The sequence below is a fragment of the Anneissia japonica genome, unplaced genomic scaffold (genome assembly GCF_011630105.1).
Source record: "Anneissia japonica isolate Jap-2015-1 unplaced genomic scaffold, ASM1163010v1 scaffold287738_len211916_cov219, whole genome shotgun sequence".
Lineage (NCBI taxonomy): Eukaryota > Metazoa > Echinodermata > Crinoidea > Comatulida > Comatulidae > Anneissia > Anneissia japonica.
This window is the reverse complement of record NW_022718514.1, coordinates 26,140-27,027: the sequence shown is the minus strand read 5'-3', so window position 1 is coordinate 27,027 and position 888 is coordinate 26,140. Positions and strand designations below refer to the sequence as shown.

General features: G+C 27.8%; 1 protein-coding gene across 1 annotated transcript in view; it reads left to right on the top strand.

The window, feature by feature from the left end:
* The window catches only part of LOC117110550 (fascin-like), a gene marked incomplete in the record, with an annotated part of 15,988 nt that extends 15,400 nt beyond the window's left edge, over window positions 1-588 (top strand). The window contains 1 exon segment of the mRNA XM_033253304.1: window positions 1-588.
* Window positions 589-888: the final 300 nt, after the last annotated feature.

The window sequence follows — 888 nt, the reverse complement described above, 5'->3', positions numbered from 1 at the left end:
ATTTGTAATCCCAGTTTATGGTTTTCAACGCGGACGTTTATTTTTATTTCCTTAGTTACTTAATACAAAAACGAATTAATTAATTACGACCCAAAGTAAATGAGCAACTATGCAAATTATATGATTTTGCATAATAATATTTCAAGCAGCATCTAAGTTGCTTTGATTTATTTTAAGGTTATTCACTTTATATACTTACATTAAGTCTACTAAAACAGCACTAACATAATTGAAAATGTCTGTGTCAAAAGATATAAACAAAATATGGAATATAATACTTTTGTTAAAATAGTTTATTTGAGATACATTTTATTATTTGAGATACTATGTCTTTATTTGAAAAACATTTTATTATTTGAGATACATTCTTTATTTTTGAAGATTATTTCTTTACTATGAATAGTCCTTTATTGGTCTTGAGAAGCTAATGATATATTGTTTTGAATATACAGATTAGAATATTGTTACATAAAGTAGGGCTAGTACTGTTGTTTAGCTTTCTTTTGCATTTGCAGGTTCAATATATTCTAACATTGCGTACGTATACCAAATCGTTAGCTTTGAAATAAAAAAAAAATCGAAAATCAAGTGTTTTGTTTTGCTCCTTATTTAGTTGATTCATGATAAAATAAAATACTGTATTATGTCAATCCTGACGTCATCACTGCAACTTCCAATGTTATTTGCATAAACCCCACAGTAAAATAATTTTTCACATAGTGTAGGCTACGCTTGTCTTTTTTTTAGGTTCGTGTGCAAAAGGTGAAAACAACTTTTATGTATCGCGCTTGGCGATGAAAATTGAATTGTAATTGAAAATTACTTTCGTAAAACAAGTTTGATTAAAACCGAAGACAGCTCTTAAACCGAGGCTGAGGAATATCTACA